Source organism: Sitophilus oryzae, unplaced genomic scaffold, assembly GCF_002938485.1.
Source record: "Sitophilus oryzae breed Bouriz unplaced genomic scaffold, Soryzae_2.0 scaffold_1184_pilon_pilon, whole genome shotgun sequence".
Classification (NCBI taxonomy): domain Eukaryota; kingdom Metazoa; phylum Arthropoda; class Insecta; order Coleoptera; family Curculionidae; genus Sitophilus; species Sitophilus oryzae.
Window position 1 is genome coordinate 1350236 of NW_022145820.1, and position 25712 is coordinate 1375947.

Below are 25712 nucleotides of genomic sequence, written 5' to 3' on the forward strand. Positions count from 1 at the left end.
TCCTATAGAGAAAAGAAAAAACGAAAGGATGGAAAAAATGTTAAATTATATCAGGCGCCCCCTGAGAAATACTAATTCAGAATTTTAAACAAATACACAATTAGACTTATTAAATCACTAATGAAATAAGCACAAGGAAAAAAATTATATTTTATGTAAACTGTTTAGATTAAAGAGACATATATCATTCCAATAAATCACCATTTAGATGAATGAATGAAAACATATATAAGTTTTATAGAAACAAATATTGCAAACGATATTTGATTATACAAGAAAACACAGGGTCTTGCGACAACACAGGGTGTGTAATTTTTTACACGTAAAATAGTTTTTTCTGTGTAACAAATAGTTTTGTACACTTAAAAAATTGTTTTTTACTCGTAAAAGATAGTTTTTTACGTGTAATGTAAAATAAAAAAAAACAGTGTGTGCACTATGTGCACATATTTGGAGTGAAACTTTTTACTAACAGCTATTAAATTGAAGGATTTAAAGGATATATATTTTTTATGAATGCTAACTTAAAAAAATTGAATTAATATAAAACCGTATACGTACTATACTAGATTTATAATTTTATAATGTTTTTTTTAGTTTTTATTAAAAAAACTATAATTCACCCCTATATATAATTCGCCCGGTAGCCCTGGCAGCTGTGGCCATTGAACCAAAATATTACTACATCTATATCTCTGACTACTACTAACCAACAATTTGTTTTGTGTGATCTGTGGTCTGTTGTTGTTTAAAAGTTTTGTTGATTATTCATTATTTATAGTGATTTGCAGTAATTTTATTAAATTATACGAATATTCTCTTTGATTATTGGTTTGAAATAAATATGACAGTGTCCTCCAATGAAAATACGAGTTACTAACTCTAAATTCTAATTCTGAGCTGGCAAATGAGCTAGATGCTTTACTTATACCGTTGTTCAGAAGCTACACACCTATCGATGAAAATATGCATCAAAATTTACTTCCTAACCTCGTTCCTAACACACAACCAGAGGATATTGGTACCTACAGACCAAGGTTAGTATAGTATCAAGTTTATTATAGTGATTTTCTTAGCCGCATATCGCACAGATCGTTACCTCGTGTTGCCAAATGTGCTTATTTTTCATCGGGATAGATTATCACAAGATAGCTGTGTTAAATTGTTTTATAAAGGGGTAGTTTTACCCCGAATGCGGTGGCTGTAGCAACACTCCTGTTACCATTTTTCCTCTCGCCAGCTCGTGCGTCACGGCCGCCTTGGCCGTCATACAAGGCCGTATGTCACGGCCTTGCATTTTTTACTCCCCAACGCGCGTAAAAGTTGCACTTCAAGAATTATAAACAATTAAAATATCAATATTTTTGATTAGACTACTCACAAATGCACCTTGCGTCACTACCTATTACCCTTTATTACTAAGCCCGTAGGCTGTCCTCACCACTTTCCGTCTCGCTAGCTTATCTGTTACGGCCTTGAATTCTTACTCCAGAATTTAACATACGCCAATAACGCACTTATGAAATGGAGATATTTTTGAAACTGGAATTGTATGACTGATCCACTAAGCAATAAATATTCAGCATATTCCATTTATAAAAATACAAATTTAGTGTTAAAATGTTTGGAGTCAAATTGGAGTCACCATGCATGCCACTGTATATCTAGGAAATTATTTTTAAATGTGTGCTACTATTGCTTCCATATTTAACATATTTGATATTCATACTGAAAAGTTAAGGATAAAATACACGAATGGTTAAGTTACACGATGATGAAACAACATTCCGATTTTCTGAAATGCTCAACGAACCGAACTGCCATTTTACTGCAATGTTGATAAAATTTACATAATTAAATCGCAATTTTGATGCTACGCTTAAATTTTCACCATATAGACTAAATGACGTCTATATATGATCTAAACAGATTTCATTCTAGAATGGTTTAACCGGCGATGTAAGATGAAATAAGAACGACGCGCGACGCTAGTGTAGGAGTAGAAATATAATTTCAGTTCAAGCTATATTATAACTAACACTGCAGATTTTAACAATAATATCGACAGATAAAAGTCCTTATTTAATCTAATGTATATTTTTTAAAACATAATTTCCAAACAAAAATCAAATGTTCTCAAAACAATTTATACATAATTTTTAATATGTTGAACTAACTAGCGATTTCGTCTCATTATACTGCAGAAGTGTCACTGATAAGCATATAAAGGTACACACATACAGTCTTTCCTGAAGGCAAAACTGCGAAGTCGGAGCCTTGAAGATTTTCTTAATGCTGATGATACACACACACACACTGAGATTATACGTCAGTTCGTGACTCGCGTATAGCAATGGCATGGCAAAAGCAGGGACAGGAATAGTAGTATTTGGGCCGAAAACTAATTACTCCAACCCAATAGGCACCTACCCCAGCGCAGAAATCTACGCTATCGACAGATGCGTACAATTTATCTTAGATAGAAACTATCGGAAACAGGAAATAACCATCTTATCTGATAGTCAAGCAGCACCAAAAGCGATCAACTCAGTAACCATCAATTCGAATTTGGTCAAAGAATGCCTCTAGAAGCTGAACAAATTAAGCAAAGAGAATAAAGTCCTCCTACTCTGAGTGTCCGCTCTCCTCACCAAGAAAACGAAGGCAATGAAAAAGCAAAGAATCTAACTAGAAAAGGAGCGAAGACACCACTAGCTGGACCAGGACCGTTCTGCTTTCCAAGCGGAAACCAGCTTAAGAAAACGAAGGCAATGAAAAAGCAAAGAATCTAACTAGAAAAGGAGCGAAGACACCACTAGCTGGACCAGGACCGTTCTGCTTTCCAAGCGGAAACCATCTTAAGGAGAACTTAAAAATCCGGACAACTAAGTTGAGAAACAACGGCGGTGCCGATTCTGTGGGAAAAATTGCATAACACCAGAACACATTAACATTGAGTGCGCCGAGACGACAACCGTTCGTGCCATAGACTTTAGTACGGCTAATGTCGCAGATTGAGAGTTGGTCTCTGAGGAGCCATCTCTGATACTGGCTTTTGTCAAAGCCCTGAGACTGTATGATGAGTTATAACTCGTTAAAGGGAATACACAATAGATCTGTAAAGTCGCAGTGATTAAGCCCCCCCTAAACATTCTACTTTATGCAATGGCATCTACCGACGAGAATGTTTTGGTGATACTCTAGTAGTACAGTATGATCGAAAAAAAAACGGCGTCCAGTTAGCTTGGAAATGACTATTGATGACATTCCTCATATAATTTTACATATAAAATGAGAGCAATCTTCATTTAATAGCCATCGCTGATGCCGTTTCTTTTTCAATCATATGGTATTTTCTGCAGGAACTTTTCAGGTTATTTATGACCGCATCATTTGTAGCATTCGGCTCAATCACTTTCAGTTTTTCTATCGATCTCCTGTATCCTTGTGCATAATATTTTTTTTTATTCTTACCGTACTTACATTTTGACTGCCAAATATGCAAGATTTATTTAAAATATATGGGAGTGAGCTCATATATTTTACCTGCACACACACAGAATTTGACTTCTGTGACTACGCAGTTCAAACCTTGAGAAAAACGGCATGTGTGTTGCTTCTTTTAGAGTACGAAGAATATTATTGAATTCTATGCCTATATTGTCGTTTTTGTTTAATAATTTCAAGTCAAATTTGACGTCAACATGATGCATTGTTATATAAAGCACTTGTTTATGGAACTGTTTGGATAATGGATAGTAGAAATTCAAAACGGAAAGTAACTATTCGGGCAGAAACGTACCTACTTATTGTAAAAATAAATTTGAAAATAAATATAAAATCTCTTTGTCTTTGTTTATATATAAATTATCTATATTATCCTACTATCAAAGTAGGTTACATGATATATGTAGGTAAGAGGACATTATATATATAAATAAAATATACAAAGATTTACATAGATGACTAAATAACTAAAATAATAATTTCGTTTGAAAATAAGTAAGTATATAATAAAATAAAAAAAAGGTTAATAAATGGCAGAAAATTTTAATAAAACTTTTAAATAATTAATTAAAAATAATTAATTGTTAATTTTACAAAACAATTAAAGGACGAAAATAATAAAACCCGATGAAGGTAAAATTATACATGCAGGGCAAATATAAGATAAGAGAGAACAACAGCAAATAAAGAAGAAAAAACAAGACAAGAAACAGAAAAGAGATAATTGATGAAATGGGCGGAATTGAAGAGAAACAATAGAATAATTGGGCAAAATTAAGACTATTGCAAATTAATAGAAATAATCTGCAATGTAAAATTGATACAAGATACTTTCATCATAAGTCGCCTGGTATATAGTCTTTTGTGTAATAATGCGGTACAATCTTGTGTTGAGAATCCTATATTCTCATTTCTAACGTCTAGTTGTGATAGCCCATATTACCAGAATTTTTAATAAATGTGTCCAGTATTTCTACCACAAATGTGTCCAGTATACACATTATTAACTAGCTTGGGGTCGCCTTACCTTACCTACTGATTAAAAAAAATAAACAAACTGAAAGAACTATTTGATACTGGATATATATATATATATATTTATCACTTTTGTTATATTAATGCAAAGGATAAAATACTGGTTCCTCATTCACTGCAAGATTTAGTTGTTATTTCTATTAGCATTTTAATAGGAGTATATCACTTAAATTCTATTGTAATCTAAGTAGGTATTTAGCCTAAACTTTTTTTATTACACGGAAATACCTAAGTACCTAAAATTTTAGATATTTTGACAATTAGTTTTCTAACTATTTACCACTTCTAACTATTTTCTTCAAAACAAACTAAATATTACTAGATTCTAAGTTAAATGAAATTAGTAAACTCGCTAAAGAAATGAATCATCATTTATACTAACTTTCTAATTGAAGCTTTATTTACATATTATTGCTATTAATTTATTTGATATTATTGGTTAGTTACTTAGGGATTTTAAATCAGATAACTATACTTATATTATTTCTTGAGAACAACCACTCCAAATATATAAAAAGAAACAATTGTAAGTAGATCATATATATTTCAAATATTTTACAGCATCAAGAACAAACAATATTAACTTGGAACATGACATGACACCTAATATACTAGATACGTCCATAACAGAAAGAATGGCAATTGGACCCATAATAGCCAAAGGGAATGCTAAGATGATCTATTTGTTGTTATTGTTAGTACCAGATGGCTGGATATTATTGTTATTGATAATGCTCATCTATTAAATTGTTGTCCAAATAATTAGTTATATTTTTAGAGGTATTTAACTTTTATCATGATAGGTTTATATTTCCTGTATTATAAAGTCAATTTTAACATTGTTTAAGATTTTTTTTTTGACATTTTTTTTAACATTTTTAGATCCAAATAGAACACAGATGCACTAAAATATACCTATATACTACAGAATATGTTAATATGCTGTATGATTGGCTTGTTTTCTTTCATAACAGCACATTTAATATAGATTTAAATAAATAAAATATACATTATTTTTATTATTCCTACACTAAATTATAGCTACATCTGCAAGATATATTACGAAATAATAACTGTTTGTTTATGAGTACAACACTACCATATTGGCCATATATTATAGAGTTGAGGGAATATGAAAATATGGTGTACCTACTCAAAATGTAGTTCTTTGTCATGAAGATGTTTCGCCGCAAAATCTGTGTATATTACGCAGACAAAACTTGCAGTGCTAGTGTGTTGGCATGCCATATCTTTTAGTATATCTAGGTTACCATCGTATACCTCTCTTTTTTATAATTAATATTATTCTTAATTAAGATTGTTGACATAATATTTAATAATTTCAAGTAGTGGGCAGCGTTATATAGAAAAATAGATTTTTATACAGGGTGTCCCAGATATGGTGCAAGTATTTTAGGGGGTGGTAGATCGGGTCAAAAGAAGCATTTTTCAAATTAGCATGCCATATATAAGTCCAAAATAACCGAATTATTTTACTTTGAAAATTTCCAAAAAAATGTTTTAGCTAAAATTTTGAGAACCACTGTGTCTTTTCTGGATTTTCTTTCACGTAAATATAAGCTACTAACTATGTTGCCATATTATCAAGAAATTATGAGTTTTAACCTAAAACTAAAAAAAATTCCAATTTTTTTTTCAAAAAATTCCAAATTTTCAAATATTTTTTTTCGCAAAAAAATGCCTCATAGGCGCCTTTCTGAGGTCGAAATATACTACCAGTTTAAATACTGGCACTTATTTCTGGGACATCCTGTATATAGATAGAGAATATTAAATATGTTTCGTTACAATTTAAATAACATTTCTATGCTCGGGTTGAAAAATATTTATAATGATGCCAACTTAAAACTCGTGTACAGTGCTAGTAACAGCTCTCTGCAACTATTAAAAAATTTGATAGATAGAAATAACTCCTAACAACTATACGGAATTTTCACAAAAGTGAACGTCTAGGAATTTATTTAAATATTTCGTCGCAAACTGTTAAAAGTCCATCTAATATAAATAGCAATTATATTACTCAAGCATCTGTAAACAAAAAGAATATGTATAGAAAGTTTTTGGTTTTCCCTCGTTAAGTAATTGTTAATTTAAAATTTGACTTCATATACTGTCTTCAGAACGTCAACGGTTAATAATATACAGGGTGAGTCTTAAACAAGTGCAAATATTTTCAGGTCTGGTAAATCTCGATAAAAGAAACATATTTTTTCTTTACCTTTTTTCAGATAAGTCTAAAATAACCGAGTTATTTAAGTTTGGTTTGGTTTGGTTTGGTTTGGAAAATTTAAAAAAAATGTTTTTTTTTTTTAAAATTTGAGAGCCACCGGATTTTTTTCTGTATTTGCATCTCTTTTAGTGCCGTAACCATGGAGTAAAGCCGTAACTATGATAATATCAGAGATTAAGAAATTGGGAAAATTTGCGGTGGACAGGCAGTTCTAAAAAGGTTTCGAAAAATATACAGGGAAATTTAAAAGAAAATGCATGATTCTCAACATCTTTTTTTGCAAAAAAAACCTCATAGACGTGTTCCTGGGGTCGAAATTTACCACACTTGAAAATTTTGCACTTATTCAAGACTCACCCTGTATAATAGGATTTAGATATTTTAAATATGTTTTCTTTCTCAGATGCAAATGACGACTGGAAGAGAACTTTCCTGGAGTGGGTCTTTCAGTTTTCTCGTTATAATTCGGTTTTAATATATTCTTTTGATGATAATAATGTTATTTAATAATGAAATTATACCCCCCAACCGAAGAATCATATTTCTTCAGCTAATGGTAAACTTCCGATGGACACATTCCATCCAGTTCGAAAGGACCCACTCCAGGAAAGTTTTCTTGTTATAATTCGGTTTTAATATATTCTTTTGATGATAAAAATGTTATTTAAAAATGACTTTATACCACACAACCGAAGAATCATACTTCTTCAGCTAATGCTAAACTGCCGATGACAAATTCCATCCAGTTCGAAAGGACCCACTCCAGGAAAGTTTTCTCGTTATAATTCGGTTTTAATATATTCTTTTGATGATATAAATGTTATTTAAAACTAAATTTATACCACCCAACCCAAGAATCATACTTCTTCAGCTAATGGTAAACTGCTGATGGACACATTCCATCCAGTTCGAAAGGACCCACTCCAGGAAAGTTTTCTCATTATAATTCGGTTTTAATATATTCTTTTGATGATAATAATGTTATTTAAAAACGAAATTATACCGTCCAACCGAAGAATAATATTTCTTCAGCTAATGGTAAACTACCGATGGACACATTCCATCCAGTTCGATAGGACCCACTCTACGAAAGTTTTCCCCTTATAATTCCGTTTTAATATATTCTTTTGATGATAAAAATGTTATTTAAAAATTAATTTATACCACCCAACCGAAGAATCATACTTCTTCAGCTAATGGTAAATTGCCGATGGACACATTCCATCCAGTTCGAAAGGACCCACTCCAGGAAAGTTTTCTACTTATAATTCGGTTTTAATATATTCTTTTGATGATAAAAATGTTATTTAAAAATGAATTTATACGACACAACCGAAGAATCATACTTCTTCAGGTAATGCTAAACTGCCGATTGACACATTCCAACCAGTTCGAAAGGACCCACACCAGGAAATTTTTCTCTTTATAATTCGGTTTTAAAATATTCTTTTGATGATAAAAATGTTATTTAAAAATAAATTTATACCACCCAACCGAAGAATCATACCTCTTCAGCTAATGGTAAACTGACGATGGACACATTCCATCCAGTTCGAAAGGACCCACTCCAGGAAAGTTTTCTCATTATAATTCGGTCTTCATATTTTCTTTTGATAATAATAATGTTATTTAAAAATGAAATTATACCCCCCAACCAAAGAATCATATTTCTTCAGCTAATAGTAAACTACCGATGGACACATTCCATCCAGTTCGAAAGGACCCACTCCAGGATAGTTTTCTCATTATAATTCGGTTTTAATATATTCTTTTGATGATAAACATGTTATTTAAAAATAAATTTGTACCACCCAACCGAAAAAACATACTTCTTCAGCTAATGGTAAACTGCCGATGGACACATTCCATCCAGTTCGAAAGGACCCACTCCAGGAAAGTTTTCTCGTTATAATTCGGTTTTAATATATTCTTTTGATGATAAAAATGTTATTTAAAAATAAATTTATACCACCCAACCGAAGAATCATACTTCTTCAGCTAATGGTAAACAGCCGATGGACACATTCCATCCAGTTCGAAAGGACCCACTCCAGGAAAATTTTCTCATTATAATTAGGTTTTAATATATTCTTTTGATGATAATAATATTATTTAATAATGAAATTATACCCCCCAACCGAAGAATCATATTTCTTCATTTAATGGTAAACTGCCGATGGACACATTCCATCCAGTTCGAAAGGACCCATTCCAGGAAAGTTTTCTCATTATAATTAGGTTTTAATATATTCTTTTGTTGATAATAATGTTATTTAGTAATGAAATTATATCCCCCAACCGAAGGATCATATTTCTTCAGCTAATGGTGATACTACCGATGGACACATTCCATCCAGTTCGAAAGGACCCACTCCAGGAAAGTTTTCTCATTATGATTAGGTTTTAATATCTTCTTTTGATGATAATGTTATTTAAAAATGAAATTATACCCCCCAACCGAAGAATCATATTTCTTCAGCTAATGGTAAACTACCGATGGACGCATTCCATCCAGTTCGAAAGGACCCACTCCAGGAAAGTTTTCTCGTTATAATTCGGTTTTAATATATTCTTTTGATGATAAAAATGTTATTTAAAAATAAATTTATACCACCCAACCGAAAAAACATACTTCTTCAGGTAATGGTAAACTGCCGATGAACACATTCCATCCAGTTCGAAAGGACCCACTCCAGGAAAGTTTTCTCTTTATAATTCGGTTTTAATATATTCTTTTGATGATAAAAATGTTATTTAAAAATAAATTTATACCACCCAACCGAAGAATCATACTTCTTCAGCTAATGGTAAACTGCCGATGGACTCATTCCATCCAGTTCGAAAGACACACTCCAGGAAAGTTTTCTCGTTATAATTCGGTTTTAATATATTCTTTTGATGATAAAAATGTTATTTAAAAATAAATTTATACCACCCAACCGAAGAATCATACTTCTTCAGCTAATGGTAAACAGCCGATGGACACATTCCATCCAGTTCGGAAGGACCCACTCCAGGAAAATTTTCTCATTATAATTAGGTTTTAATATATTCTTTTGATGATAATAATATTATTTAATAATGAAATTATACCACCCCACCGAAGAATCATATTTCTTCATCTAATGGTAAACTACCGATGGACACATTCCATCCAGTTCGAAAGGACCCACTCCAGGAAAGTTTTCTCCTTATAATTCGGTTTTAATATATTCTTTTGATGATAAAAATGTTATTTAAAAATAAATTTATACCACCCAACCGAAGAATCATACTTCTTCAGCTAATGGTAAACTGCCGATGGACACATTCCATCCAGTTCGAAAGGACCCACACCAGGAAAGTTTTCTCGTTATAATTCGGTTTTAATATATTCTTTCGATGATAAAAACGTTATTTAAAAATAAATGTATGCCACCCAACCGAAGAATCATACTTCTTCAGCTAATGGTAAACTACCGATGGACACATTCCATCCAGTTCAAAAGACCCACTCCAGGAAAGTTTTCTCATTATAATTCGGTTTTAATATATTCTTTTGATGATAATAATGTTATTTAATAATGAAATTGTACCCCCAACCGAGGAATCATATTTCTTCAGCTAATGGTAAACTACCGATGGACACATTCCATCCAGTTCGAAAGGACCCACTCCAGGAAAGTTTAAAAACTAGAAAAACCTAAACAACCTCTTACGCATTTTTTTTTGATTAGGCAAATTTGTTGTATTCGTAATTTAAAATAATTATTAATTAGTAAAATATCACGGACAGCGATGTTTACAAAAAAAATTCTTCCATAACACGAAACTCTATACAAGAAATGAAGTCAGAAATTGTGTTAAAATCTTCATTTGGTATTGGTATTATAATAGCTATTTATGTAACTAGTACCTAAAATGATGTTTTTTAGGACGAATCAATACTGTTTGCGGACGAGGCGTTAGCCGAGTCCGAAATAGTAGATGAGTCCTAAAAAACATAATTTAGGTACGTGTTACATACACTATTTTTTGTCATACGCTTTTTACAGTTTTTTAGAACGCATATTTGCAAATTTTCCATATTTGAAATTATAATGTTTGATAAAGTTGGCTTATAAATTCATATCTTAGTAACGAGTTTGTTTATTTCATCGCATTTTGACATGTCATTCGAAATTTGTCACAAAATCACACAAATTCATCAACAATTTTAAAATGTTCCAAAATCCCGAACATATTGCTAATAAGGCCAAAGAAATCGTGTTGGATTTACTTCCTGTGAAGTCTCGTGCCATTTACCAGAAAGAATATGATGTTTTTAATGAATGGAAAGACAAAAATGGCGTATTCGTTGTAAATGAAGATGTATTGCTAAATTATTTCCACGAAAAAGTAAGTACCTAGGTACCTATTTAAAAGAGGCTTTTAAAATTAAAATATTCTTAAATTACAGTCACAAACATTCAAACCATCGTCAATTTGGTCGAAATATTCCATGCTGAGAGCAGTGTTAAGTGTTAAAGAAGATATTTATATTGACAAATTTCCAAAACTTATTGCTTTTTGAAGAGGAATTCGGTTGGTTACGAGCCTAAAAGTCTAAGGTTTTGTCCATAAAAGAGATCGGTGATTTTTTGGCCACGGCTAGTGATGAAACTTATTTACTTACTAAGGTAAGTTTGCGATAATGATTTTTAAAATATATAGATGGTTTCTTATTCCATTGTATTTGATTTTTAGGTAGCTCTTGTCATTGGCCTTTGTGGAGCATGTAGAAGAGAAAATTGTACTCTCTACGAGTGCAAGACATCATAGAAAAAGACAACAGCTGCCTTTTAGTTACCCTTGCGGATACAAAAACTAATATCAAAAGAGTGTTTCCGGTGGTGAACGAAGGGAACGTTGTCAATCCAGTTGAGTTGTATAGAAAATATGCTTGTCTTAGGCCAAAAAATGTACCACATGATTATGTCTTCATCTCTTATCGTAAAGGAAAATGCACCGTGCAACGAGTCGGCATTCATTCATTTGGGAAGATGCCATCGATTGTAGCAGCATTTTTAAAGTTGTCGAACCCAAACGAATATACAGGTCATTGTTTCCGACGTAGTTCTGCTACTCTTGCTGCAGATGCAGATGTGGATTTTACATCGCTGAAACGCCTAGGAGGTTGGAGGTAAAAATTTTAATATTTTCCGATCTTGTTCTAAACAACAATAATTATTTAGGTCGTCCACAGTGGCCGAAGGTTACATAGAAGAATCTATTGAGAAAAAGAAGAAAGTTTGCAAACTGCTAATGGGGGAAAAGAAAATCGCGACCACTTCCACGGATGTATTACCAAGTACATCATCGTTCGCATTTACTCCACCTCATCAGAAAGTAAATTTACCTGCCAATGGAGGAGTCGTTTCGATTGCAGATGCAAGTTTTCAAAATGCACAAAATTGTTCATTTCATTTTTATTTTTCCAAATAACTTAGCTTTTGATATTGTTAGTATTTAATAATTTAAAAATCAAATACAATGGAATAAGAAACCATCTATATATTTTAAAAATCATTATCGCAAACTTACCTTAGTAAGTAAATAAGTTTCATCACTAGCCGTGGCCAAAAAATCACCGATCTCTTTTATGGACAAAACCTTAGACTTTTTAGGCTCGTAACCAACCGAATTCCTCTTCAAAAAGCAATAAGTTTTGGAAATTTGTCAATATAAATATCTTCTTTAACACTTAACACTGCTCTCAGCATGGAATATTTCGACCAAATTGACGATGGTTTGAATGTTTGTGACTGTAATTTAAGAATATTTTAATTTAAAAGCCTCTTTTAAATAGGTACCTAGGTACTTACTTTAAACAAATAACTTAGCTTTTGATATTGTTAGTATTTAATAATTTAATTATAAATATATGTATAATTTTATGTGATTTTGTGACAAATTTCGAATGACAAAATAAAACAACCAAATAACGAATTTAGACATTTTAGTCCATAAAGGTTGCCATGACGACCTTTACGGCCTAGGCCGAAAAAGAAACATTTTACGGACTGAAATGAGTCCGTAAAATAGCTGTTTTTGGGAGCGTATGACAAAAAAAATATTATATATTAATTAAGGGAAAAACGTATAACAAATACTGAAAGGTTTCTTTTCTTCAAAGAGCTTCTTTCTTAAGGTCATAGACATGTATATAATGAGAAAGATAAAGGTATATAGTAATGAGCGGCTCCTTTTGTTTCGAAAATACAAGTATATTTTTTTTTAATTGGATATATATACAGTATGACGAAAAAGTTACACTACCAAGCAAATTTTGGAAATATAGAAAAAGTCTGGGTTTTTCGTCACTAAAACGGAAATCTAAAAGTAATATTTTATAAAATGTCTCTGTGTTAGAATCCAAAAGAAAAGCAGCTTTATTTTAAAAAATTGAGGAGGAAGGATTATTTATACAAGATCCGCGCGGCAATAGTCAGGCATCTGTAGCTCCTAAGTAGAATAAAAAGTGTGATTTTTGTTTAAGTGAAAACCCAAAGTATGAACTAGGATGTATTTCAAGGATATTTTAACTTCTACAGGGTTAGGGTTTCCATAAACGCTTTTGGAAATTCCGGACAAGTGATCTCAGAAATCCGGACATAATCCGGACAAATAAGCTCTGAAATCCGGACAACGCAAAAAAGAAACTATAAAAAATGTATTTATGAACTTTTATAGGACGCAAATAATAGCCCCGGAATGAACAAAATATAAACCAAAAAAACATTCACTTTCCAGGAATGCTCATAAAGTGAAAAATTTGAGCGCTGAAGTATAGGAATGGGTACTTTCGAACATGCGTCGGTTAAGTAGAGCTGTAGCATCGTAGAGACTAAAATATTCAACAAAGTAACTGAGAAATTAATTCAACTGTAACTGGCAAAATATTTTACTAAGGTAAATTGTTTTTGCGGTCAGGTTTCCCGGACGCTTTTCCAAATCCGGGGCGGACCACCCCGGATACTTTAAATATCCGGAAGTGTGGAAACCCCATACAGAGTGGCTCAAAAAAGTGTGAGTGCGGATCGGGATAATTTTTTTTTAGTAAAACATTTTTTTTTGGTATGGAACACCCGGTATTTTATTTCATTTTTGAAATTTGTGACATAAAATAAGGCATTTATTATAAGAGTTTAATATGTCAAAAGGTTTGGTTTTTGAGATATTTAAAGATATTTAAATATGAATGCTATAATAAAAAAGGTTCTTAGCACCCTCTATATTATTTTTCAGAATTAATTCTTGTGCTGGCTTTTAAGCTAGAGAAATAAACTTTACTCAAAAATTTTATTGCTTCGTTTAATGTATACAGGGGTATCAAAAATTGCTAGTCTCTTTTAAATATTTATTTTACATAAAAAACTTCGTTATTTAAAATGTAACACGCTATATTCTTTTAAATAAATCGAAGCAGATTCAAATGTTCTTTCAAATTATATTATGGTTTCCTATACCTATCTGGCTCGGATTTTGAATAAAAAGCGATTTTTCAATAAAATGGCAATCAAGATGGCTGGTGTCACCATGACAATTTTCTAGTGACAGTTGCTGTTTTTCGCAGCTGTTTTCAAAATCCACATTCGTTTGTGCACTTTATTTAAGTTCATACAGCTTACTTTTATTTAAAACACCTACAATATTTTAATAAATAAGTATTTATTATTTTATCAAGAAAAATGAAGCAGCATCTGCTGCGGGAAAATAAAGAAAACAAAGAAAAAATAAATAAAGAACCTAATAAATATAAATAAATAAAAATATTAAATAAAATATAATATATAATAAAGAAGCTAATCTAAGTGAGAATGACATCAAGTCATTCAATGACAAGAATTAATCAGTTATATAAATAAATATGTTACTTAACATAAGGTACTAGTAAATTCTAAAAAATCAAGCATTAGCATTGCTAGTCCCTTACAGGATAAGCAGATACTCCTTCAAAAAAAAATCAGTGCATCCAGATTAATTTACATATTTAACTAAACATTGTAAGTAATCAAAATTGTGTAGTGTATTTTAAATATTATACCACAACCTAATTTAAAGTTCATAAAAATAAACAAACAGTGTAGAATATAACCATGCCAAATAATAGATAAATCCATATAATTTGTTAAAAACACATACGTATATGGACGAATGCGAATCCACTAAAACATATGACATATACAGAACTAGGTTGTTAGAAAACCTTTAATTATTTTCATAATAATCTGAACTATTACAATTTATTCAGTAGGTAATACATTTCAATTGATTTAAATGGAGGAGAAATTATCTAGATATGTGGTTTGATTTTCTTTAGTGAGCAATAGTAAGAAAGTTTACCCAGAGTGGCGTTTTTATCCGATTTAGTGATATTTATTGTGACTTATTTGAACAATTATTAGTAAGTATAATCATATTAGTATGTATAATAATTAGTAAGCTGTGCGACATTTCCTGGATTGTTTCGACGAGCTCTAACCCTTATTTTGAGCTGATCCCACAAGCGTTCGATAGGATTTAGATCGGGTGGACATTCAGGCCAGTCCAAAACTATGATACCCGCCGTTTCAAAACATTCTCGAGCCACTCTGCTGATATGGGGAGGTATTATCGTGCATGAAGTTAAAATGATCCCCAATTGCAGCTCTCCAAAGCCTAACGCTTGGTTCTAGCAGTTAAATCAACATACCTCCAATCCGTTAAAGTCTCTTAAAATGGTAACAATAGAATGTTTGCTCTCAGATGATACCTCCCACTAGAACAAGACAGTTCTTCTTTTATATCTTGGCACAGACTAAGCAGCCTGGAGTCTCGCTCGTCTTTCTGGAGTTCTGAGAATTCGATGGTCATCTGAATTTAGGCCAATTCTGGTCTCATCCGAAAAAAAGAACATTATGCCATTTGGTTTACTCTAACTTATAACCATTTGGTTTACTTAACTAGTTTACTCTTTGGTTTACTCTATAAAAATACACTTCATTTAATATTTATTAAATTACTACTTCTGATCTTTATTAAAACTTATAAGACTCGCTGTTATGTTCATAACAAAGACAAATATCAAGTTAATAAAAATACAAGCCCATATAAAGAAATACTTCACAAGAAATGCAAAAGTGGTATTGATTTAAATAACATTCGGTAAATTCTAGTTTAATAATTAGAAGTATTCATAAATGTAGGTTAAAGTTTTAAAGGTTTCGTTTCTTTTAACTACAAATCCTTTAACAATTTTCTCTGCAGCGTACACCACAAAATGTTGATGTAGGTATTTTATGAAAGCTTTTATGCCCTTGAGAGTTATTTAAAGTATTTAAAATCTAATAAAAATTAAATTACTTAGAACGTTACATATAGAAAAATAAAATATATTAAATGTTATATTTCATATTTCTGTTTTTCACTTTCAAAAGTTTTTGAAAATAAAAAAAAATTAAAATGTATCTATTGTCAATTGTATATACTTGAACATTCAGTTGCTGTTTCTGTGTAACACAACCATTAAAATTGACTTGTGGTTTGTTAGTTAATTGGTAAATGTATTGTGTATCTCGTTCCCAGTTAGCACTGAATATAAATCATAAAACAATCCCTTTGTTTCAATCAAAATTCACAGTATTTCTGAACATACATTTTAATGAAACGGCAAATTGATTACTAACCTGTAAATTAGGGGTAATATTAAAAGATTTTATTCTGTAAATGAGTATTTAGCTATTAATTTAAACTTTATCTTAAAATATTGTCATTGTGTGGTTAAAGCTAATAATTTATTTTGATGCATTTTGAAGATATTTATTAATAAACGTAGTTTTCTCTTTATTTCTGAAATATTCCATTTTGGGAACAGTTTCCTGATATTTCTAAGCCTAACTGACACTTGGAAGGATTTTGTGGTGTCATATAAGAAATTTACCCCAACCAACTTACTATACATTAAAACACTTTTTTAAATTCTGGACTCACGTTTTGATTTCATCATAAATAATTAGCAAATAGTTGAAAATCTGACAATAAATATTCCTTTCTATGACTGTCAGATATATAATTCTAGTTGCATCATTTGGTATAATAACAAAAAAGTACAGGAATAAAATTTTCTTAAACAAACAATACGTGTTTTATTAACCATGATAGTTTTAATCATTATCATAGTTCATAGTGTAAAAAATAGTCTCTTTATGTATTTTGTATTTTGTTATTACCTCTACGTTATGAAACTTCTAGACCCGCTATGGAAATAATAATTCAAGGCCGTGACATGCCGCAGCCTTGACACTTGACGGCCTTGACAGACAAGCTAGCGAGAAAAAAAAGTGGTCGTATGATCGCGCAAACGCCAAAAAACATTTGATTTAAAGCTAAGGAAATCGTTATAATAAACTTGATACTGTACCTGATGTGTACCAATATTCTCTGGCTGTTTGCTAGGAAGTAAATTTTTATGCATATTTTCATCGATATGTTTGGAGCTTCTGAATAACGGTCTAGGTAGCTTTACCAAAAGCGTTATTTTCCTAGCGTTATTTGCTTAGAATTTTTAACTTAATTAATTTTATTATTATCGGTGTTTTCATTATTAGAAATATGCATCAAAGTGTGTATTTTGGGTGGTATTCCTCGAGGTATTCCTCAAAATTTGCAGGCTATTGAAGAAACAGAAAATGTAAGTATAAAAATAAATTGAAAATAATATTTCTATTGAAACAGCAATATGTCACTTTTTCAAACATGTCTTTCAAATTCTTCAAATTAATAGGTGCTAGTAAGAAGTTGCACTTCAAATATGCGCACATAGTGTACACACTGTTTTTTGTTGTTGTTTTTAAATTATATATTCAGCAGCAATAAAATAATCTAGCAGCTCTTATTGAATCTATTACTCTCTTAAATTTCAAGCGTTTTTTTTTGTTGTTTTATCCTTGACAAACAACGAGGAAATCCTAAACTTAACGAAATGTTGCCGTTGCTATCGGATGGTGTAAAAGCATGCAAAGCTGCGTGTTATAATGATTTAATGGTTTACTTAAGGCGTGTTTGATATAAAAAGATAATTTAAAAAATGATCTGAAAAATAACTTGTACCTTTGCTTTCTAATAATATTATAAATGAACTTTTTGATGAAAAATTAAAAACAACTATGAATTGCCAATATCAGTAAAGGATAAATATAAAAAGAAATTTGTGGGGATACTGTTGAACCGAAAGGATAGACTTATGCAAGATTGATATTCCTATTTCTTTTCTTTGGCTTCACTTTCCACTCATTGTGTAAATGCGGTACTAGCAATATAGTCTTATAATATATCTGCCAGTAATAATTTCCTTAAATTTCTATTATATAGAGTATTGCCTATCAATTTTGACGCAATTTGATGCGAGATGACATCAAACAGGAAAATGGCGACATACGTGGACGCAAATCAAAACAAGCATTATAGACATTACCGGTTTTAACCGGTAAAACAAAGCTAAATATGTAGATTATGATGGCATCTATCTATACAATAATTAGTATTCCCTTTAACCCCTCCTTTCATTACTTCCCTTGACACTAAAAGGACAAATTTTATTATTTTGGACTTACTTAAGATACAGTTAATTTTAATTTAACTGTATACAGGGTGGCGCACCTCATTCGCCTCAGTCGATTATACGAAACTGGAAAGATGTAGAATCAAAATTTTTTATGGGTATATATGGAAAGACAATGTGCATAATTTAAAATTATTTTCAAATGTACAAAATGTGTCAGAACTAAGATCCATATCAAAGTTATATTTTTTCTTATGGAACACCCGGTATTTTATTTCATTCTTATAAATAAAATATGCATGCTATAATAAATAAGTTTGTTAACACCCTGTACATAACTTTTCAGAATTAACTCTTGTGCTGACTTTTAAGCCAGAGAAATAAACTTTACTAAAATATTGATTGCTTTCTCAAATGTATACAGAGGTATAAAAAATTGTTGGTATATTTTAAATATTTATTTTACATAAAAACTTCGTTATTTCAAAGGCAATACTATGTATATCTTTAAATCGAAGTAGATTTAAATGCTCTTTCAAACTCTATTAGAGTTTCCTATACCTATCTGACTCAGATTTTGAATAAAAAGAGATTTTGCAATAAAATAGCAATAAATTTTGTACAGACAGTAGAGTAGCTATTTCCAAAATCAACATTAGTTTATGGACTTGTTTAAATTTATAACAGTTTACTTTTATTTAATTTACCTACAATAGTTTAATAAATATTTATTACTTTATCAAGAAAAACGAAGAATTAATTGTTTGATTAATATTACGATGACTTGTAGATAATATATTCGATTTTCTATAAAAGAACCAATAAAGGAAATTCATTTTTTTCACTTCCAACGACAGGTTTCTGCTTAATATGTTTTTCATATACCACACTATCAACTCTGAGAAATAGGAAAAGTGGTTTTTCAAAGGAATGCTTGTCAAGAAAATTCCTATTTGGATATCTTTGGAGCATAATGTTTCTACATCTTTCCGTTTTTGTATAATTAACCGAGGCGAATGAGGTGCGCCACCCTGTATATGAACTGAAGCACTTAAAAAAATTTCATATAAATATGCACCAATTTAAGCATCAAGGTAAAAAAATTTTCCAGTTGCTCATTTTCAGGCATTTTTTCCCAACCATGAAAATGTGTTTAACGTTTAAAGGGGTAAATATTCCCGCTTCCTGAAAAAAGTATAGGGCTTTCAGCAAAAACGAAAATAATTAAGTCTACTTCAATTTGCAGGTTTATTTTTCTTACTGGCTTTGAAAACGAACAGCTATTTTGATATTCGTGAAATAGTTTAAGTTACATTTCTAGATAGTCATCTGCAGTATGTCTCCGGATTGTCTTTACAAGAAGAAAAACTTTTTTATTATTGATACTTTCAGAAATATGCATTCTTCTTTTCAAAAAATGCTTTTTCTGTAATGGTTAGGTAATCCCGTTTATACTTTTCCAAATTTCCATACCGTTTTAGAGAAGATTAAAAAATCAATAAAATGTTGTTGAATTTGTTCCTCAGTCCTAAAATGTCCATTTCTATGGTAATATAATTTCATTTTCATTCTTTAAAGAGTGTATTCCGTTGCTTACCTTGGTTATGGTTTTATGTTCCGTTTCTATCGGTTTCCTGAAAGTTTTCTTATTAAGGATCACGGTTCCTGAAAAATTCGGTTATAACTGTCACCAAACTAACCAGCGCGAGAAGGCTGGTTTTTCTGGTTTTGTTTGTCAATCAATGTCATTATTGTCACAGATATCAAGCAAATATTGGAAATTCGAATAAAATTCTCATCAATTTCTAAAATTTGTAATATTTTGTATTTACATCCAAAAGCAATGGCGGTAGGCAGTAAAGGTAAATAAATTTCATTAACTAAATAGAATGACTTTTTAGGACCATTTAAACTTATCATGCAGCCATTGTTTCTTAAAGTCAGGAACATTTAAAGAAAACATGAAAAACAAGACAACAAGTAAGCGTTAATGTTTTGTAAGCATAAAAATATAAATATTGATTAGATTTGTTTATTTATTATTGATCTGTTTTAATATTGGACCTGCAAATCTTCACTTGAGCTGTCTAACGAGTTTAACAGTTTATCAATAAAGTACTTTTCAATATTAAACTCCATTGAAAAGAAGAAGCAAACGTAAAAGCAGAGAATAGGTACATTAAAAATGCATAAAAGATGAATTTTATAATAGAGGTATTGAAATTTAGAAAACGTCAACATTTGACGTTTCCAGTATTTTACAAAACCGTTCCGTATCAAACCGATGTTTTTCAGGAACTGCTCTTTACCGTAGCTTACCGGTCTGGTTCGCCTGGTAGGGAAATTAAAATAACTTTGGTTGCACATCATAATACGACCACCAGCAAACTCCATAAGACGACGCATGGTGTCATTGATAACGTGCACCGAAAGTTGTTTTAATTTCTCTATAGATTGTTATTGATAGAATTTTAATTAACGTCATATTTTTTGCTGTTTTAATATGTCAAAGAAGCACAAAATTTATTTAGTTCAATGCTAAGGAATGGGTGATACTCGTAATAGGTATCCGAAAGTATGACAGCAAAAAATATGACGTTAATCAAAATTAATCATAACCAATAATAACCATTTTTCAAAGAATAAAATCGAAATAACGTTATTACAGAAACGCCTTTTGATTTTTAGGACGTTCAAAAGGTATAATTTCATTTTTTCAAGTTTTTTTTTATTTTTGCTAAAACGGTATGAAAATTTGGAAAAAGTATAAACGGGATTAATCATTTCAGAACAAGCAAAATTTTTTATGAATAATGCATTTTTCTCAAAGAAAAAAAGTGTCCTAGAAATAAGTGGTAGTATAGTTCAACCCCAGAAACACGCCTGAGTTTTTTTCGCGAAAAAAAAATTTTAAAAATTCGAAATTTTTTTAAATTTTTTTTTGGATTTTTTTTAGTTTTTAGTCAAAAAAACAATTTCTTGATAATATGGCAACATAGGTATTATACTAAATTTACAAGAAAGAAAATCCAGAAGAGATCCAGTGGTTCTCAAAATTTTAACAAAAATTTTTTTTGGAAATTATTAAGGTAAAATAACTCCGTTATTTTGGACTTATTTGAAAAACGATAAAGAGAAAATATGTTCCTTTTATCGTGATCTAACACCCCTTAAAATACTTGCACTTATTTCTGGGACACCCTGTATATCCCTTTATAAACAGAGTGTTTCATTTGAAATAGAGGAGCAAATTTTACATTTATCTTTGACACACCCTTAAGGTATAGACCGTATGAAAGAAAGAAAAAACGGCGTCAGCGATGGCTATAAAATGAAGATCGCTGTCATTTTATATACCAGGTGCGTCTCAAAAGTAGCTCACCCTAATAACTTTTTTATTTTTTCAGTTAAAAAACGAAATTTGGTGTGTTTTAATATGACATAAATTAAGATTGATTGACGTGTTCAATTGTTTTCGGTCACTTCCTGTTTCACCGGAAATGACTACAACTTTTGATTTATTAAAAATTACCTTTGATTTATTAAATGGCAACCTCGGTATTTTTTTCTTTATTCGATAGAAAATAACACTCTGAATAGAATGACACATCATATGTCAATTTTTCACATTTTAGCATATTGGTTATTTGGAGTTATATAACTTGCGGTGGTTCGTAACAAAAATTTGACTCGAAATACCAAGTGTGTGGTATCAAATTATTCGTAAAGAAATGCTTTTTCCAAATATGCTAATGAGCCACCCTCGTTCGATTTGAAAATTGAGATATGATTAAAAATACGATTTGAGCATTTTCTAACTGGCCAGGACAAGACATTAAAAACATTAGACGATCAAATTATTATTATTTTTCCAAGGCTCCTTGATTAAGAATTAGCGTTTTTAACATAGCCATGGCACTCTAGATTGAATTTTAAAATACAATTTTTTATTAAACAAGAAGAATTTATCAAAAGTTGACATATGATATGTCATCCTGTTCAGAATGTCATTTTCAATCAAATAAAGTAAAAAAATACAGAGGGTGCCATTTAAAAATCGTAAGTTGTAGTCATTTCCGGTAAAACAGGAAGTGATCACAAACAATTGAATACGTCAATCGATCATAATTTAGGATCGATTGACGTATTCAATTGTTTTTACTAACTATACCAAATCTCGTTTTTTTATCTTAAAAAATAAAAAAGTTATAGGGGTGAGCCACTTTTGAGACGCCCCCGGTATAAATTTATATTGGAAATGTCATCGACCGTCATTTACTAGTCAACTGGACGCAGTTTTTTTATCATACGTTAGTTATCTCGTTTTGATTTCAACTTTGTTATTTGGATTGGACTGTTTTTCATTTTTACCGAGATTTTTACATACCAATATATATACCGTGTAATTACAAATATAAATTACTTTTATTTCAATTTATTTTACTTTTATATTCGATATACCTACATATTCGAATGGATGCAAATTTTATTACAGCATTTTATACTGTTTTTAATATTAAATATCCCAAATAATAGTCCTTGTAAACTCGTTCCCCCTTTTCAAAATTACATTCAATTAACCCATTTTAAATCTTTTAACAGGTATTTTATCCGAAATTACTGAAAATAAAAATACGCATACTTATATGCAAAACTACGTAGTTTTTGAGTGTTTTAGCATTCAGGAAAAGGCAAGCACTATGACGATGTTTAATTTTCTCGGATTTTTCTACAAAATTGGAATATAAGCATAAAGAAAAGTTGCAAAATTGTGAAAGGCTGGTTTTAAAAAAACGACACTAGTTTTTCATCAAGCTTTCAAGACTAATGGAAAGTTTATTAATTAAAAATAAATCGATATTTCTATATAAATAATTAAAAATATATAATTATTAATTTATATAAAGATCGTACTAAAAGAAAATTACATTTTTTGTTCAAAAGTTTACATGTTCAAATGTAAAAGTATTTTTAAACGTTTTTTTTATTAAAAAATTAAGTACTCCATTTGTGATATATACATATTTATAATAATATTAAGTAGCAAGGGAAACAAGCTTTCTTTAGTTTTATCCAGAATATGCAAATATGCATTGTATTTACTAGGTGTATAATATGCATTAATATATGTATAATATAATGAGTTAATATAATTTTGATTTCAGGAAATTTGTAGTATTTTTAATAATTTTTTAAGAAAGGCTGAGAGAAATATATTTTTATTTATTTAATAATATCCTTGTTTAATCTTTCAGACTATCAAACCATAATATTGTAATATCTTAGGATTATGTAAAGTGAAAAATACAATAATATACCGGGTGCGTCTCGAAAGTGGTTTACCCCTATAACTTTTTTATTTATTCAGATAAAAAAACTAGATTTGGTATGTTAGTAAATGACATAAATTAGAATTGATTGACGTATTCTTCAATTGTTTTCGGGCACTTCCTGTTTCATCGGAAATGACTACAAATTTAGATTTTTAAATGGCACCCTCGTTATATTTCTACTTTATTCGATAGAAAATGATTCTCTGAATAGAAAGACATGTTTTTTGTCAACTTTTTGACATTTTTGTTTCAAAAAAAATCGTATCTTAAATTTCAATCTAGAGTGCCATAAAGTGCCATGGCTGTGTTAAAAACACTAATTTGTAATCAAGGAGCCTTGGAAAAATAGTTTTGATCTCGGTTTTGGTCGTCTAATGTGTTTCGTGTCTTGTCCTGGCTGGTGAGAAGATTCCCAAATCGTATTTTCAATAGTATCTCATTTTTTTTCAAATGGAACAATGGTGGCTCATTCGCATATTTGAAAAAAGTATTTTTTTACGAATAATTTGGTACCACACACTTGGTATTTCGAGTCAAATTTTCGTTATGAACCACATGTTACAATTTCAAATAAACTATATGCGGAAATGTCAAAAGTTGACATATGCAGTATTCAGAATGTCATTTTCTATCAAATAAAGTAGAAATATAGTGAGGGGCCATATAAAAATCAATAGTTGCAGTCATTTACGGTGAAACAGGAAGTGACCAAAAACAATTGAATACGTCAATCAGTCCTAATTTATGTTATAATATATACATACTAAAATACCAATTCTCGTTTTTTTTTATCTGAAATAATAAAAAAGTTATATGGGTGAGCCACTTTTGAGACGCACCCGGTATAAGGTGTTTCATTTAAAAAAGTCATCCCGATCTACTCACACTTTTTTGAGCCACCCTCTAGTAGTTAAAATATTTTTCTAATATACATCCTAATACATACCTTAGGTATAACACATAAAGAAAATTCCTAACTCTTTTATTATAGGAGCTACAGATGCTAGACTGTAGCTCCTATAATAAACTAAAAAAAAATTTCACTTTTGATGAACCTTGTATATTTATTTAAAATTAAACGAATATTATACAATAGGATACAGGAGTTTAAAAATTTATGTTAAAATATAATTTTAACTCATTACAGTGTTGACTGATCAACCGAAAAGTATGAGTCTATTAAATCAACAAGTAACGGCATTTAAATCAATCAAAGATATTTATTAAATTCTGGCGATTTATTTAAATTGTAAGAAATCGGAAGGACTGAAATGTTTATTATATGAAGATTATAGAAGGGATATAATCAAAAACGAACAGTTAACATCATCTATGAACTACATTATTAATAAAAAAAAACACGCACAAATCAACCACAATAAAATATAAACCCTTTTTTAAACACAAACATACATCGTTAACCACGTTATCATCAACAGATGTTTAAACTTTCAACTTTCATCATCTAATGACGACGCACATCAGTAAAGAAACAAAAATTCGATGTTATTAATATCAACATAAAGAGTTATTAAAAAATTAATATGGATTTATTTAATTTTGAATAAAAATTTTAGAATCTTTATTCAATTTAGCTTTAATAGTAAAAATATTCTTTATAAATATATTAAACACAGGAATAGAAAGTTTAAAGAAATTAACTAAACAAAGAAATATATAAAAAGTACTTAATAATTAATACAATTTAAAAATTAAGAAATAAATTTATAAAGTAGAGTCACTTTTAAAAATAATAATTCATTAAGAAAAAAAAATAGTTTGCGTAAAGAACAAACAACTAAAAACTTAAATAATACTAAATTTGTCTTAAAAAAGAAAATTGTCCATAATTAAAACTAAATAGACATAATTATATATTTAATAAAAAATTTTATTAGAAATATATATTTCCCAATAAATATGGAAAAATACTACAATAAACATATTAATTTTTATATTTGTTTGAAAATCAACAAAAATATAATTAAAGTCTAAATAATATTTTAAAGAATATCAACTAAAATAA

The 25712-nt window shown here is 30.1% G+C and overlaps 1 protein-coding gene across 2 annotated transcripts in view; it reads right to left on the reverse strand.

The window, feature by feature from the left end:
• LOC115891511 (PDF receptor) overlaps window positions 1-25712 on the reverse strand; it is a 152088-nt gene that overhangs the window by 120841 nt on the left and 5535 nt on the right. The window lies entirely within an intron of this gene.